At 40.3% G+C, this 16,406-nt stretch overlaps 2 long non-coding RNA genes across 2 annotated transcripts in view; one reads left to right on the top strand and one right to left on the bottom strand.

Moving 5' to 3' along the window:
• The window catches only part of LOC111922984 (uncharacterized), a 25,296-nt gene extending 21,591 nt beyond the window's left edge, over positions 1-3,705 (bottom strand). The window contains exons 1-2 of the long non-coding RNA XR_002860858.2: positions 3,500-3,705; positions 562-677 (exon numbers count right to left, since the gene is read on the bottom strand). This is a non-coding gene — a long non-coding RNA (uncharacterized LOC111922984). The remainder of the gene's footprint in view (positions 1-561; positions 678-3,499) is intronic.
• On the top strand, positions 3,355-16,406 carry LOC111922986 (uncharacterized). The gene is made up of 5 exons (XR_015286197.1): positions 3,355-3,846; positions 5,916-7,532; positions 8,846-8,965; positions 9,557-15,145; positions 15,413-16,406. It is a non-coding gene; the product is annotated as an uncharacterized LOC111922986 (long non-coding RNA).

Raw genomic sequence — 16,406 nt, 5'->3', positions numbered from 1 at the left:
CTTCTTGCACTGCTTAGGTAGGTGTAATACCAGCTCAGTAATTAGCAACTGCACCCTCAGCAACTGCAGTTGTTTGTTTCATAAAACAGCCCTGAGTCATCAGGATTCTGAACTCTTGTGTCCTGGAGGATATCAGCTCAAACTTCTTCAAGGAAATAAACTGATGGCTATAAAGGGTGTTCATAGCAAAGGCATGCAGAGAAGAACATAAGCACAGAACTATTTCCCTAAACAAGTGATAAAGGCACACACTTGGGAAGCAAAGTGGTTGGGGTTCAGCTCCTACTCCAGTGGCTTTGAAAGAGCTCTGAGCAAAACCAGTGCAGCAAAACAGAGAGACTGTCCTGATCAATCTGTAGCTCAGGCACTAGTTCAGTTTTCTTCTCAAAGGTAGGCAGAAAGGATCCAAACTCAGATTTGTTTCCTTTTGTGACAACTGATGTATACATAAAGGACATCATTACCATTTATCCCACTCTGTGGCTTGGTTTTATCAGATCTGTTCAGAAACAAATCAAAACAAGGTTATAATCTATTCTCATGGTTTATTTTGACAAAAACCTGTCCATGCTGGGTAAGTCTCTGTATGCAATCTGGTCCTTTCACCTCAGGGAGGGTAGAAGTCAGAAAGCAGAGAAGATAGCAATGAAGATGATCCAAGACAGCAAATATAGTTTCTGTATAAGAGAAAACCAAATGGATGAGGAGTCTCTAGGTAGGAAAAAGACAAATGAATAAGGCTACAAACAATGAATGGTGCTGAAGAGGTGACGAGGTAATGACTATTCACAGTGTCACACCACACAAAACGTACAGGGCACCCACTGAAATTATTAGGTGTCAAATTAGGAGGAGAAAGCAGGTATTTCTTCACACAGTGCATAATTATATTGTCACAGGCTTCTGTGCAGGCCAAAAAGTCAAAAAGTCATAGAAATTCAGTGAAGGCTGGTCCAGTGGTAAAAATTAATAAAATTTTTAACAAAACAGTAGCTTTAATTCAACTTCTGACTCAGGAAGCAGGGTCAGAGAGATCACTGTCCACATTCTTTGTTCACTGTTCTTGTGTTTTCTCTGAGCATTACTGCTGCAGTGCCATAGTGACATGCAGGCTACTGGGCTAAGTTTTCTGTACAGTGATGTGAAGGTCCTTGGTCTGTTGTTAATTTTATTTTTTTGGCTGAGAAAAACAGGTACTCACACAGCTCGCAGCACAGACATAGACTAAGCAGAGACACAGAGCACACAGGAACCACCCTACTCTCTGGTGTCACTGTCAGGTAAACTCTAATTCCAGTGTTTTGAATACCCATGCCCTTAATCTCTATCTATAGATTCAAAAACATTACATGAAGAGCATTGAGTTCTATCTCTAAATTTCCCATAATAAATGTATTTATAACGGAAAAATGAATACAAGACAAGTGTACCATATCTCACACAAAACAATGATACTTCATACTTTCTTCTACTAGGAGATAATTTTTCTACAAGTGTGCCACTATTTCTATGCTGTTTCCTATGTTGTCCCCAGTATGTCCTTTCTGAAACATGAAGGAGCAAATTAAGAGGCTTGTTTATTCAAGGATAAACACTGCCATTCCTTTGCATAACATCCTTGTCTATCTTGGGATGGAATTTGGTCCATCGCTTAGTAATGTAAAATACCTACAACCTAGTCTGGGCTGTTGCCAGAAAGTTAATATTTAAAACCACCTAAGGGAACTCCCTCGTCTGAAGATCACAGCATGATCCATGTGAGGAGTGTGATGGTAACTTGTTGCCGATTTGAGCTTCAAACGGCAATGCAAACTAAATCTAGTGAACATGCATGCCCCAGGAGGTAGGAGTTTCCTACTTCCCAGACCCAAGTGAATGATCTTTCTCAGGGTGACCTTTCATCTGGCAGGAAGCTATTTCCCTACCTATTCCCAAAACACATCTGATTGCTTGAGGAAATGTGACAGCACCTCTGCATTGGATTAATTCAGAGGACAATAGTAACTTATTCAGTTACTAATTCTGATGAATCCTGGTTTTAAAATAAGAAAATTAAGTCGGCCACAACACAGTGTTACATTTCACATCTGGAATGTGTGTTGCAGCTGCACTCAGTCTCAAGGCAATTATTTCAATCCCAAACCCAGTTGTTGTAAATAAATCTAATTAATTAGAATGTTTTTCCTGTGACTTTAAAGAAAAAAAACTCAGTATTTCAGCAGAACCACAACCACCAGAAGTAGATTCTTGCTGCTGTTCTGCTCAGTTGTCCTAATTTACAAGAAATGTTCTCCAGTTAAACTTCCATCTATTTCTCTCCCACACAAACTCAGTTTTATCTCATATTTCTAACACTAAATCACTTCTACCAGAAAGCATGCATCACTTCCCTGAAGCCTTAGTTTAATGCTAAGAAAATTAAAACTACTACATTCTGGAACATTTCTACACTGTTATTTTTGGTTCATTTCTCATTTTTTTCTTCTTTAATGAGCAGCACACAACTTGCAAAAGTATTACAAACACTAAAATAAATTGCACACACTTCCCAAATTCCCTGGCTAGAATTCCCCTCCAGATGAGACAGCAAAAATGCTGCAAGCTGATAACTATTACCAGTGGACATTCTAATAAACCAGTAGACTAAACAGCTTCTTGCATTCCTAGGAAACTCTTCTCTGTCTTATTCTTGTCAACAAACTGAAAAATAGACATTACTAACATTATACTGTTCAAGTGCAATGATTTCCCTTCAAAAAAATAACATTTCAAAATTATTTCAAAATTTCTGAATTATGTCGCACACAACTAATACTTTGTTTAAAGTAGTTTAAAAATGCTTTTATTGCTATTTACTGCCTTTTGTAATGCAAGTGCAGCACAAAATACTGCATACAAAATGTAGTGTATTTGTTTTAAAAAAAAGAAAAAAAGTTTGGTGGCCGAGACTCGAAGTCAATCGCACGGTGAGAGTTTCCTTTAGCCGTGGTAATTCCCTAAGCGTGCCCAGCCACTACCCGGGCACCACATACTCTGAGGCCGCGGCCTTTAATCCAAGGGCGCCGGGGCCCGCAGCAGGCCCTGCAGGGGCAGGCGGGAACCCTGCCCCAGCGAGAAAGCTCTGCCTGGAAATCTCCAGGCACTCACCTTTATTTGCCAAAATCCCAAACACTCCTGTAAAAATAACCAGGGCCTCTCTGGGCGATCTGAACGCGCGGCCAAGGCGGGCCCGAGCCGCCCCCGCCCTCCCGCCGGGCGCCATCGGGCCGCGGCGGCTCCTGCGGCTGGCGGCGAGCGCCATCTGGCGGCGCGCGGGGCTGCCCGCGCCTTGGCGCCGCTGCCCGCCGGAGGCCTGAGGGAGGCGGCGGGAGCGGCTGCGGCTGCCCGGGGCTGGCCCGGCCTGACCCCCGGCCAGGCGCTCCGTGAGCAGCAATAAGCTACGAATGTTTAAAGCGCTTTAATTGCCAGGGTCTCCAGTTCCCACAACGCCTGTAGGTACCTGGAGTCTCTCGAAGAAGGCTTTCCTTTTGTGTTCCCTATTTCTGCGCTGCTTCCAGAGGGAGCACCTAAAATCCACCTGCACAGCCCTCGGACGCCGTGCCGGGACGCCGTGGCATCGGTGACATTCCTCTGGGGATACTTCCCCACGCCCTCTTTTTAGGAATGGCTGAGCCTCCCCACACGGCTCTGTGACATCCGGGGCCTGACCATCGCCCCGGGAGTAGTGCCAGCCCTGGTGTCATAAAAGACATCGTGAAGACATTAACTCATGCATCTTTGCACTGTTAAAAGTAAACAAATAAATAAGTGGGAGATTTCTGCTGCAATTATTTCATGGAACTGCAGGTAACTCAGCATCACCTGTGTTGCCAGTAACCCCCGGTCTAGCCACGGCCATTGAGCAGCAAGAGCAAGGCCACATTATCTGTTTCTTTGTGTGACAGGTTAATTCTACAATCCATTATTTTCATGGGCAATAAATTTCACAAGGAAACTCGTCTCTTGGTAACACTGTGAAATATTTCTCCTCGCTTTTGCCTTCACCTAAATGATATGGCTGTTGTGAGTCAAGTGCTGATAACATCCCCCTGTCCTGACCCAGGGCAGTACCACAGTTAATAAACATTTCTGACAAAATTTTTCAAACACAATTGCAACCTCCCTGTTGCAGCCTATTTTCAAAAGACAAGGCTTTCCTACAAGCTGTTTTACAATTCTACTAAGAGCTGTATTCTGAATAAAAGACCTGAGTACTTGTGAACATTCTATGGAAAGGCCACATGGCTAGGGATCAGTTAGGATGTATAAACCCAGCAGGGCAAAGGAGTGACAAAATTAAGAAAGTGTTAATGTCTTGGCAACCCCATTTTGTACAGTAATCCATGCCTTAAGAGTATTTTGTCCATGTAGTTTTTAAGGTATCTGGCAAAACCATTTTTCTGGAACTTACTTGGTAGAATATACATCATTCAGACGTTGATTATGATCTGAAAGTGAGAGGCATATAATTCACAGTTTAAATTTCAATAACCTTATGAGACATTTATTTAAATATTGTGAGAAAAATAATTTTCCTAGGTTAAAAGCCAGCTCCATGTATTAAAGACATGAACTGTCAAGACCTTACTTCAGAAGTCCCATATCTTTGCATTAATTATTAACCCATTCTTCCCTGTCATTAATTAAAAGGGACTGACTTGGACACTTTGTTGCTGGGCAACTACAAGAAAGATCAGAAAACTTTGTATGAATGATGAGGTATTGAATATCCCCAGCCAGGTCTCCTTCATGTTCTTGAAGGCAATCCAATGTGGTCAAGTACAGCCTAATGTCTTGTCTTGGACATTTTTTTAACTAAAGCAAATAGTTATTGTAATCAGGTAAACCTTTTGTTCAAACTCAAAAAAAGAAAAAAAAAAAAAAAAAAAAAAAAAGAAAAGAAGGAAAAAGGAAAACAACCAAGCAAGGTTCACATAGGGTGATTCAAAGGGATAATTAGGCAACAGAAATACTAGTTCTGGAATAATAATATTACTTCTAAAACAAATATAATTACTATCTCTCTTGCAGTATTAACTGAAAATCACAAATATCTGTGCGAATAACAATTCAGTGAATAATAGAAAGAAGGACCATTTCTTTCAGAAAGGTGCAAACTGGAGTACTTTTCTGCTTATTTTGTCTGCCTAGCTGGTAGTACAGACTGATCCTTTTACATTCTATACCATGCACAAGTGCTATTCTACTTCAGAACTGAGCACTTAAAGGGATTAGTGTTTGTTGATTGCTTTCATGAGATAATATAGTCTTGTTCTCCTCTATGCTTTTTACCCATAATCTTTTATTTCCAAGGAAAAAATTCTGATTAGCCCTATGCTTTGAATAGCAGAATTATTTCCTAGAGTGTGACAATTGTGTAATCATTCAAATAAGCCAGTGAACAAGCCGGTACAAATTTATCCTCAGCATAATAATTCTGATTCAATTGAAATGAAAACAGTCAAAAATCCACAGTACAGAGTTAAATTCCCTTGGGGATTCAACAAGTGAAACCTCTCAGTCTGGAAATACCTGTTTTGATTTCTTAACCAGATTAATGCATCAGCCTTACAGAATATGCTGTGTATTAAAATACAGCAACATAGACAGGGATCAGCGAAACCAGTTCACAAACAAGCTGAAACTGCTTTAGTGAATATAAAGCAGAATTAACATTGTAACTCATACAGGCATCTGGGCTTGGAAATAAATTATGAAAGTCAGATTTCTAATGCCTTTTTTTTCATAAATGAGTTGAACTTTTAATGGTTTGAATTAGAACAAAAAACATGTGTGTGACTTTTCAGAGAGACATGGTGGGACTTGTGGAGCACTGAAGTCAGAAAAAGCAGTGATGATACAATTTCTGTTACCAGGTGGTTTATGCAATGACAAAGCCATGGCCAGAATGGCTTTAATTTAGTGAATGGTTAGAAGATCAAGAATGCACAATGCACCCTAGAGCATTCCTGCACCACAGCTGAGATGAAGACTCTATGGCTGTACCTGGAATACTGCCTAACATTAACTTCTGCTTTCTTTGAAGAACTCTGAAAAATGTGAAAGGACTTCCAGAATGACTTAAAAGAATTATATAAATACCAGGGAACCTAATAACAGAACTTCAAACTATTTAATTTGTTGAAGAGGAAGCTCAGAGTTGATTCAATTTAATATCTGTGTAGAAGATTTCTAATAGTCAAAGGACAGAGAGATTATTTAGCTGGAAACTAAGCCAAATAAAATGAGAACAGAAATGGGACCACATTATTCACAGTGTGCGTAATTAACTCCTGGAATTATCTACTCAGGAAGCAGGTGTTTTCTCCATCATTCTTAGTCTATCTGGAGCAGGTATGAGCTTTGCACAATAGTGTTTGGAAAGATACCTACTGAAAGCTGCTGAAAAACATTGCTGCAGCCTGTCCAAACATTGAAACTGCCAGCTTGCCCAGATGCAGCAAGAAAAGCTTGTGATTCAGCATGAAGTGCCTGCTGCTGCCTACCATTACTGACACCAGTAGGCTGTGTAGAAGATGTTTCAAATCTTCCCATGATTAACATAGCAGCTGAGAGGAGTAAGAAGAATGTGTTACTTAGATCTAAAGGTTCCAGTGCTCAGCCACAGGATGAAGCAGAAACACACATAATCTAAGAGCCAGCCTCAGCAGCCTCTTTGGACCTCCTCTTTCCCACGACAGGGGGGTTTGACCTCCCAACTAGCACCACCCTGATGCCAGCCACATGACATGACTCTACCTCAGGAACCATACTTGAGTAGCCTGCACACCCCACCAGGCCCAAGAGTCACCCTCTGACCAGCCCTCTCAATGTAAACCTAAAGTTAAACCCTCTCCATGATACTCAGATAAGGAGAGGACATCCTGTGAACATCTGGTTGGACAAAGAGGCAATGTGTGGAAAGGGGACATGGGGAAGAGGGTTGTCTTGAATATGTGGTGTTGTGATAACGGAAAGGTATTGCTGTCAGTTCTGCAGTGAGACAGGAAACATTTGTGAGTGCAGTAGTGGGCAGATGTGTTAACACTCTCTGCCTGCACGTGAGTGACCAACACATGAATCATCACCACCAGGGTGCAAAGGCAGGAAACTGGAAAGAAAAACCATGAGAGCCAGAGACCTTCTGAAGGAACCTCCTTCCAGGCATAAAGGAAATAAAAGGCTGTTTAAATATCTCTCCTGAGCTCAGAAAGTATAGACGGTGCTTAAAACATTCTGGTGAGGCTGTGAATAATTCTTATTACACAGATTTGCTCAGAACTGAACAACAGTGTCAGTAAAGCTGTGGGACACAGCAGAACCAGCTCACAGCCCCAAAACAGTACCTACCTGGGAAACCAACCCAGCTCCATGGCAGAGCAAGGTGTGACTGTAAAGTGTGAGTTGCTTGCATTTTACAAAATTTTTTAATTGAAATTTCAGTGCAAAGGAGATATTCAACAAGGAAACTTCAACAAAACTATTAACATTTGGTGAGACTATAAATATGATTAAGTATATGATTAATTAATTAAATATTAATTGAATCATACAAGGCTGTACTGTTCGTGTATTCTGCATAAAATAATTTCCTTTGCAGAGGGGGGAAACTTAAGTTCTTGTTAACAAGAGGTTACAATGGAATCAATTATTAAAAGTTTCTAAAAAGGTGCACTGCATTTACAATTCTCCTGTATAAATTCGATAACGGTTCATCTCTGTAGTTTTGATTTGTGATAGATGTAGTCTTTTACGTCACTTATTTCTGAAACTTTAACTTCTAAAATCTCTTTTAGATATTTGTCTTGGTTTGAAAGACAGGTGTCTGCCAAGGAAGGCAGGAACCTCCCTTGGAATGGAAAATATGACTCCCTTCCCTCCAAATTATTATAACTTTGAAATTAAGGGGTATTGGAGTTGCAAAAACACTCGCTCGCGGTGAGAGACTTCTCCAGGGTCAAGCTGTTCAAGTATAAGCGATTTATTATAAGAGTAAAAGGAGGGGAGACCCGTGTCCGCCACCAGCCTTGGCGTCCACGTGGTCTGGGGGAGGGGAGAGAGAACAGGTAGAGCAGGGAAGGTGAGGTTGGAAGGGAGAGGGAGGGAGTAAGAGAGCAACAGAGGGAAAGAGCAGGGAAGGCGAGAGGGGTAGGAACAGGGAGAAGGGGGCTGAGAGTTAAGAGGGGGGAGAGGGGAGAGGGGTAAAGGGAGGAGGGAAGAGAGAAGAGGCAAGAGGTAAGGGTAAGAGTAAAGAGCAAAGAGCGCGAAGTTCTTGTTACAATCCAATATATCTTTTTCTATCGTGAATATTCTAACTACCAGAAGCCAATCACCATGAGACACACCCACTAAAGAATTTACATACAACCTATGGGCTTCCCTATATTAACATACAGTGTTGCATTTTATACTCTACAGAGCTTTACAAGTTCTTTCCTTGCTTCTTTACTTTTGGACTCTTCTTATCAGCAGAAGGACATTGTTTTATCAACAGGGATTCTCATCTAGCTGGCTAGGCTATTGTTCTTTGGTTAACCAGTACTCAGTATCCTATAACTCAAAGCAGGCTTTCATTTCTACTTTGATTCTAGCCTTCATATTTTCACAATCTAGTGCCAAACAATCACATTCGTAAGGTTTCCCTGTTTCACCTTCCCCAACAAAGGGGCTTTCAGGCAAAGATATGGGAAAAGAAATAACAGTTCTTTACTAGTTTGTATCTATAAGAAGGCAAACAAACAAACAATAACAACAGCAACAACAAACAAAACCAGAAACCCAGTAACAGCCTTCTCTTGCCTGTCAGGCATCTTCCCTCAGAGAGCATAGAAAATATTTCCTCAACATGGAGACATTCACATCAAGATACCTCTCTCTAGGATTGAGAAAAATTAGGAGACTCTCTGCACACCACTATCATGCGTTGGTAAGTGACACTGATTCTTAATCTATACTATTTCTTTGCTAGCTCTAACATAAGTCCCTTTTTTACCATGCACTGTATTTTTATCTACAAGTAGTTCTTTTTGTGTTATCCTGTGTAGTAAGTAGTCTGTTTAAAGTCTTATGTCCGTCTTCCTTGGTCTCCTCAATAAATTATTCATGTTGTTGTAGGCCTGATCTGTAATTATTTAAGAATTTGTGAATGAGAGTGGGTTTTGGGGTGCTGGCTGCCTCAATAAAGCTGCTGTGTGCTGCCAGAAACCTGTCAAAGGCAGGGACTTGTCTAAGCTCTCCCCTCTCACTTTGTAACATACATACAACACTATTTTACCTCTTTGTGAACATTCTCACTGTGATTTCAAATTTTCTTGGCATAAGCCTCCAATTTGACTCAGCAAAATAAGTCAAAAGATATATTTATTTTGTATTTAATCTGTTAAATTTGAAAGCTTAAATATTGCCAACAGGAGCAGCTAAAGAGTTCTGCAAATTTAGACTGAGGTCAGTGACAATGACCTTGATCTGCGGCTGAATTAGTCCAGCTGCTGACTGTGTGCGTTGACCCTTTCCTCAGGCATTCCCTGCTCTGGAAAAGCTGCTTCTCCCTGCCTGTGGGAGCCTCTGTCATGAGACATCTGTGGGTGATCACCTGGAGTCACCAGAAAGGCTATCAGAAGAGAAGTTCCAGACCTCTGGAGGGGTTTTCAGTATTTGAGAGGCAGGCTGGAGGCTCACTGCTGTCATGTAATCCAGATGTGCATTTCCTTGTCCTGAATGCACCACATGTGTGCCTGCTGATGTGAAGTAGGGTTACACACCTCAGTACAAAGGGAAGTTCTATTAAGCTACTGTTTTCATGTCTTACGAGATGTCTAATAAGCTTACTTGAACAATTTAATGAAATGTTTCCAAATTCCAAGCTAATCTGTCTCAAACACTGACCAATAACTAAAATGGTGAGGCCTGCATAAATCAATTGTTTTACACAAATATCTGATACATTGTCGATTTAAGCCTTGAAATTTACCAGTTATTTCAGCCAGGTCATTTTGGAAATAATTACAAGGAAATTTCTTTGGAGAGCAGGTACTTTTTATAATAAGGGAACATATGCCTGGGTTTTATTCTTCTGAATGTACAAAATTTCCCAAGTGGGGCAAACTGAGCCAAGAACAAGAAAATCCAAAGATATGCTAGATCCCTTAGGAACACCAGCATAAAAACATGCTGCTGAAATGCATGAGAGATGAACTGAGAGATATCTCTTCTTAGTGGATGATATCAGTATTTCATGGAGTACTCTTAAATCCAATATTATTTCAGGACAACTTCCTAGTTTCTTGCAAAAAAAACCAACCCATTGTATTCTGCTATAAACTGCATTAGTGAATAAATAATATTTTTTCAATAATGTAATCATCCTATCTTTGTAGTGATACATTATCCTGTTGTTATCAGATTAAGACTGTTTTTTCTCCTAACTAATCAGATGGAGGGATTAAAACCTGCATACACAAGTAGAACACAAAACAGCCCGAGGGAGAGAAGACAATTTGATAGGACAGATGGGCTGGGAAACAGTGACATGCAGTGTCTTACCACGACTGGAAAGAAGAGTCTGTCATGGAAGTGGATTGGCAGAAATACATCAACAATGGCACTTTGGCAGCCTGAAGGATCTGATCTTCTTGTCTCCAGCTTTCCAGAATGCAGATTTTTCAGGAGGTTTTTTATGGGGGCACACACAGGTGACACAGATAATGAGCTTCACAATGAACTGTCAGAACTTGGAGTAGTTATGATTTATCCCCATCTACAAAAGTGTTCCAAACATGGACTTATGTGTAAGCAACTGCTGCATCAAATTAATGACTGTCTTCCCCAACATCTAACCATTTAAAGCTGTAATGGGCACCTGTTTAAATGCACCTGCTAAAATTATTGCCTCTACTTAGCTCCCCCATCAGAGTAATGCCCAATGGTACTTTTTTTCTTCTGCATGGTTTGTGGTGCTCAGTGCAGCTCTGTGCCCTGGAAAACCAACAGCAGCTGTGCAAGTGGCATATAGACTCAAAGATACTACAGGCAGCTTCTGAATCACAGAGAATCAATATTAATTACATTTCATCACTTTCACACTGTACTGGAGGAAAAGAAAAGCTAAAAATAACTTTATCTTCCCTGTTAATCCTCTTCCTCCTTTGCAGTCTTTTAATTCCATTTCTCTTCCTTAAATTCCAGTTGCATACACAGGACTTGCTCAGAGGCATCCCAAACCATGTTAGAAAGAAAAATTTGCTTTATGTGGCTTTAAAAAATCTTTGATCCTTGACTAATCTGAGTGGGAGTTGACCTCCCCACATCCTGGAGCAGGGAAAAGATACCCAGGAACTGCCTAATTACCAGCTGTATATCTGAACTGTCAGGTTTTTCCATCACGCTCTTCCGTCTCTTTCCCCTTTGACAAGCTTCATTTCCATGCATTCTTTCTTACATTAATTTGAAGAGATGCTTTTTTCCTTTTTTTCCTTTCAATGTTTTTTCTTTATTTATTTCTTCATCTTGACCTTCTTTCTCTCATTCAAGATGATTTTTATTAAATGCACATGGTCATTCACTGCAAGTTGCAGAAATCTAATGTATAGCACCAGAAGCCTTTCACAATTTCTCTGAGGTTTCTCATGCTTTCAGTCTGAAGAGCTGCTTCCAAATCAGTTCTCTCCCCCTTTGCTTTCAGAACCAGTCTTAAAGGTGCAGAACTTAATATTCAGCATAAACAGAACAGATGATTTGGGATATAAGCACCATAAAGTCACCCCAGGACAGCCATAAAGATATGCTTTGGATGTTAACTTTTGATCTTTTTAATTTTTTCTGAACTCTTCTTTATACACAGATCTTTAATCCCATGCACCTCCAATTTAATCTTTAAAAAGAGCTTCTTTTTGAGCTCTCAGACATTTTAAGGATGTGGGCTGAATTTTAAGATAGCACTTTTCACCTTCCAGTTTCTAAATTGTAATTTCCCACGATGATCACTACTTCTTTACACAGTTAAGTATTTTTGGAGACATAGTCTAGCATTTTCATTACTCTTGCACAAGAAGTAATTTTCTTTAACACTATTACTCATACTCTGTTTTCTAGGTCTTCATCTCCCTTTTCACTGATCTGTTCCCTATTCTTCTTTGTGGTTCCATTTAATCATCATTTGCACTGTGTATAGCTGCTGGCTTCCTTTCCCCTAGCTATTTCATTTCTGCTGGAGGCAGCTATTTCTGCTGCATCTCTCCCTGAAAGTATCCCTCCTTCTATATTAAAACTGGCAGTCTCTTTTAGCAACTTAATTAAACTGGAATATTTCTGCCAGCAGCGCTTAGTTTCTGCAAGGGGACATCTTGCATTGCATGCAAGTGATAGCTTGCTAGAAAAGCTTCATTAAAAATAAGAGAAAACTAAACTTCAGGTCTGACTCTTCTCCCTGTTTCAGCAACATGAATTGCAGTTGAGTTATTCCCAGTTTGTGTGAGGAAAAGAAAGGAGGATATGACCCTCAGTGTGCCAATAGAGCCTGTAGATCACCTGAACACATACTGGGACATGTTTTTGAGTACTGTAGTTGTAAGTAGTATGAATTTCCAAATAATTGAGAAAACTATAGATCCCTGTTCCCCTCCTTCCTCTTTCCTATTAGTACTCATTAACAAATGTATCGAGTCATGAGTACAGGAGTGCTTTCCCAGTCCTTCCACTAACATAGTAGCCACACTCATGTGTGTGATTCAGCAATCAGGAGTCCCTGTTTGTGTTAGAAACATTTCCCTGCTTTTACAGAACAGCTCTTTTGGCCAGGATGAATTTTGGTTCTTCATCAGTTTTCACTTTGTTTTAATGGAGAAATACCTATTTTGATGAAAGGCAACATCCTGGACAGTGTGGTATGACTTGTCAGAAGAAAACCAGTTTGGAATCAGATTTGGACTGTGCAGCTACAGGGATTTTTGTAGTCCACAAGGTGACTACACTAAATTTAATGGAAGATCAGAATAAGTATTTAATATTATACTGGCTACAGTGTGATGAAGTAAGGGAAGTCGTGAGCTACAGCTCTAGAACAGATTAACAGACTGCCTTTCCCATCTCATCATGAGATGGCATAACTGTGTGCTGCTGCTGTCATCACAATTTGCCTCCCACATCAATAGGTTTGTTTCTGTGTCTCACAGAAAGGCTGACTTCTAGAATACTAGTTCATGTGCTTATGAGTGCTCATATAAACATATAAGTACCTTCACAAATGTTATCACAACTTGAGATCCATTAAAGTTTAAAGCATGTACAAGATTAAGAACTACAGCACTTGAAAATAATAGATGTCTTCTGAAATAGGGCCAAAGTTCAGAAATACATTCAGTGTAACAACATAGCAAGGTGTTAGTTGAATGAGTAGGTCTTTGGCTATCATCCTTTAAATGTTACAAAAGTATCAGGTAAGCCAACGCTTGAGGTTTAGAAATGCAAAGCTTTTAAAAATATGTAGAACTGCTTTTTTTCACAAATTATTCTAGCTCTTGTTTTTCATATTACATTTTAGCTCCATAGTTGTTTATTTAAGCTTTCTATTTTTATTATAGAAAAATATGGTGTATATTGAATTTGTAAACAAAACAGCAGACATCTACAAGGAATATGTAAAATGCAAACCACAATGTTCAATACCAATAGTTCAAGGAAGAAACTTAAACCAAAGTTAATTTTAAGGCTGCATCTTTCTCTTACACGTCTCTTAAAACTCAGTTGTTCTTCACTCTGCTAAAAAATAACTGATGACATAGTAAGTCTCCATTTTTAGTGATTTATATTTCAGAATATTCATCAGATAGCAACCTTGGCCTGGCTGTGAGCCAGACAAGTCTCATTGTGTTTCCTTTCTTTCGTTCAGCTTTTTAAAATGTTTTGCTTTAAAGTTTTTAGCCTAGAGCTGTAAAAAGGCAACTTGAGACAACAGAGATCTCAGGATATGATGTGATTCATAGGAGACATACCGAATTTTAAAAGCACTTGCAGCCTGGAGCTTTAACAGCTTCAATTAAAAACTGCGTTTGAGCCCAAATAAATGGACGATCCTCAAAGACAATTGTACTCTAAAGCTGGAGAAGCAACTTTTTCTAGAGCATATTCCAAGCTGTATTTTGTTTCTCAATTTAGGGGTTAAGGGCAGCTCTGGTAGAAGATCCATGGGAGCAGAAGGATGCTACCTCACAGAAAGGTGATACCGATCAACCAATTGGCAGAACCTTGCCTCTGAAGGACAGGGACTGCCTGTGTTCTCTAAATTCAAATGATTTCACTGGATTCAAAGGAAACTAGAAACTTTTGTCTTCCACAGATGAATTTTCAAATTGTAGAATTTCCTAGCACTGTCCCAGATTGTTCTGCGGTCCATTCAGAATAGGCTCCTGTGTCACAAGTTGACCATTGGCCTTTGATTTATTTTTTTTTTTCTGTGCATAATCAATATGACAGAATTTAACATTATCTCTTGATTTCAAATGCCAAACACTGTGAAGCATAATAATGGAGGGTTTATCCTTTTTTTTTTATCCTGTTGTATGTGCTACATGTCCCTTTCACCCCCAGTGGCAGTGAAAACAAAGTCAAACTTGCACAAATACCAGTTCAGTGCTGAGCAACAAGCTGCATGCTATGTCCAGGCTTTGACTGGTCTCCAGCAAAAAGGACTTTTAACAACTGCTGATGAATCTTTACTGGAGAGTGAAGGGAAAAAGGGAAAACAAGACAAGCCACTGAAAGGATGATCGTCTCCTCCAGAGTTTCTTCTTGGGCATTGATTATCCTTTTCACAATGCTTGCACCAGAAAGCTATGGTTAACATGCAGCATACTTGTGATGAATTTTAATAATGACACAGTGCAGCTAAGAAGATGTTAGGCCTCAGAATGAGTTTTTCCTACCCAAAGACATGCCATATTGAGCTAAGTATGCCTCAAGTTAAGTGCTGCAAGGGAATTGTCTTTCTTCTGAAATCCTTTATTCTTTGTTGGAATTACTGTTCCAACAGTACTGTATTGCCAAGAAAGATGTAGGACCAGCGAGGTCAAGGCCTTGCCAGGATTGTGTTGGGATGCCTTTTCCAGCCCTGGTGCTCCTGGAGCTGTAGGCTCTTTGACTCTCTTGGTCTTAACCCTAAACCTAACTCTAACCCCAGCCTTATCCCTAGCCCTAACACAAAACAAAAACTATAGGCTGCCTTGCTGCTCCAACATTGCTGCATCCAACTTTCTGATCTGGAAAACTCATAGGATTGGTTGGATAAGGGCTAGTGCTATGGCTGGGGCTAGCACTAGGGCTGGGGTTAGGGCTAGGTTTACAGCTGGGGTTGAGAGAGCCAAAGAGCCTGCAGCTCCAGGAGCACTTGAGCTGGAAAAGGCATGCCAAAGCGGTCCCAGCAAAGCCCTGTGTGAGCACAAGAACTAGATCTACATTTCTTAAGGTCTAAGCAACTCCTGACGCTGGTGAAAACCCTCTTTCTGGCTGATACTGGATGTGTCTGCTTGTTGTGTGAATTGCCTGGAGCAGTGTGTGGCTGCTGGTAAACAAGAGCAAAAGAGCCAGGGTTCAAGTTGTGCTGAAGCCTGTTTGCTTACCTATAGTGATAACTAAGGCTGTAATAATTGCCTTCTCTTTTTGACTGAGATGAGAGTGGGACAGCTGCTATTTTAACAGATCACCAAACACGTGCAGAGGCATGGAGTAATTTACTTCCTGAAGCCACCTGTTCCATACTTCACCAAGTTACCTGCCAAAAAGAGACACAGCAGTGCTTTCACTTGCTCTGTTTTTGTCCAAGATTTATTTGTAATTAAAAAAACCTATTTCTATTTCATAAAAACAGATTTATCTTTAATTTCCTTTCCTGCTTTGATGGAAAAATAGGGCTGGGGAGAAAGCAATAACCCATCACTTGTCTTCAGTTACTAGTTGCTGTTTCTGAGAATTTAGCAGCCCATGTGAAAAAGGCTTTAAATCATGGAAAGCTATTTCCTGTGTGCCTTTGCATTACTTCAGAAAATTCACCATAATGACTTCTGGTCACAGCATTTCCTGATTGCAGGATTGCAATTTACTCCTGTACACAAGAGTGCAAAAATACAGTGTTTGTGGTTGGATTGCTCAGGAAAGCTGCACCTGCAGGGAGAGACATGGGGCATGTGATTGGTTTCTGGAACAGCAGAGCTATTAGCTTTGTGGCAAAGGCCTAGAGCTGGAAAGATTGCATTCATTGTATTGGGAGAATCGCTGAAGCCTGCCATATGTGTGAAACATTTGTCTGCTTTCCTCTCTGTGATTACAGTCATTTCATTAAATAAAGCAGAAGAGCTACAACAGCTATGATGTAAGCA

This window comes from Cyanistes caeruleus, chromosome 4 (assembly GCF_971803275.1).
Source record: "Cyanistes caeruleus chromosome 4, bCyaCae1.hap1.1, whole genome shotgun sequence".
Classification (NCBI taxonomy): Eukaryota; Metazoa; Chordata; class Aves; order Passeriformes; family Paridae; genus Cyanistes; species Cyanistes caeruleus.
The sequence above is the reverse complement of the archived record's forward strand: the minus strand, read 5'-3'. Positions and strand labels throughout refer to the sequence as shown.